We start from the raw sequence: 1,371 nt of genomic DNA, 5'->3' as shown, positions 1-1,371 counted from the left end.
GTAGTGGAATTATGTAGCCCAGTGCTTACTGGTCAGGAATTTGCAGAGATGTCCTAAGAAAAGGCTATGGTAAAGTTTAGTCCCCAAACTTGCTAATGCAGCATCTGCCTGCATTGATCAAAGTTAAGCCATACTCCCACTCAAGACCCAACACAAAGAAGCAGAAGGTAACTAAGCATGGCTAGTCCTCCCTCTCTGATGGAAGCAGGCATCATATGTCATCTCCCTCCCTGCATAGTTGGGGGGATTTTCTTCATTACTTACCAGCCTCAACCCAAGTTCTAAGACATCCTTGTCCACCCGTCTTAATTTGTATGTTATCAATCCTTCCAATTCTGCTTCCCCATTTCCCTTCTTAAAACTCTATATTCTGGGGGCGCTGGGTGGCTCAGTGGGTTAAAGCCTCTGCCTTCTGCTCAGGTCATGATCTCAGGGTCCTGGGATCAAGCCCTGCATCGAGCGCTCTCCTCGGCAGGGAGCCTGCCTCCCTCTCTCTCTCTCTGCCTGCCTCTCTGCCTACTTGTGATCTCTCTCTGTCAAATAAATAAATAAAATCTTAAAAAAAAAAAAAACAACTCTACGTTCTGTTTTCCAAGGTTGACAATACTACAGGATTGATCTAAACCTAGCGCTTGCTCGTATGTTCAAAAGAGCAGGCAGTTGTTTGGGGTTTTTTTTTTTTTAATATTTTATTTATTTATTTGCAAGAAAAAGTGAGAGATAGAGAGAGAGAGAGAGCACAAGTGGGGTAAGAGGCAGAGGGACGGGGAGAAGCAGACTCTCCCGCTATGCCAGGGAGCCCAACACAGGGGATCCCAGGACTCTGGGATCATGACCTGAGCTGAAGGCAGACGCTTAACTGACTAAGCCATGCAGATGCCCCAAGAACAGGCAGTTTGATCCAATTTTCCTATTTCTTGCCATGTAGGACAAAGAATCTGGGTGAGCACCTTGGATCTCCTTCAAAATGGAGACTTGGTAGTAATGTATCTTGTTTGGTGTCGATGACCAACAAAGTCAGATGCACATAGTTCTCCCATTCCCTGAGATGTATAGAGATGCCAAGGATAATCAAATCCTCTTCCAACAGTCATGGTGGATGGAACCATCATCCACCACCACACATAAGCATGAGTCCTATTTCATTAGCACAGCCAGGGTACCTCTTCCTTGAGCCAATAATGTCAAAGCCTATGTCTGCACCAGAGAACATTTCATTAGGACAATAGGAAGCTTACATGTATAACGCAGTGTGAAGCTGAACCTTCTGAGTTGTGAAGCAAATGAAATGTCTCACAAATTAACAGGGCTTAAGCAAGAAGCCTGATTTCAGTGAAGACACCCTACCCAGGCCACATGGCTATATCTGGT

Source organism: Lutra lutra, chromosome 10, assembly GCF_902655055.1.
Source record: "Lutra lutra chromosome 10, mLutLut1.2, whole genome shotgun sequence".
NCBI lineage: Eukaryota > Metazoa > Chordata > Mammalia > Carnivora > Mustelidae > Lutra > Lutra lutra.
Note: the sequence above shows the minus strand (reverse complement) of the source record.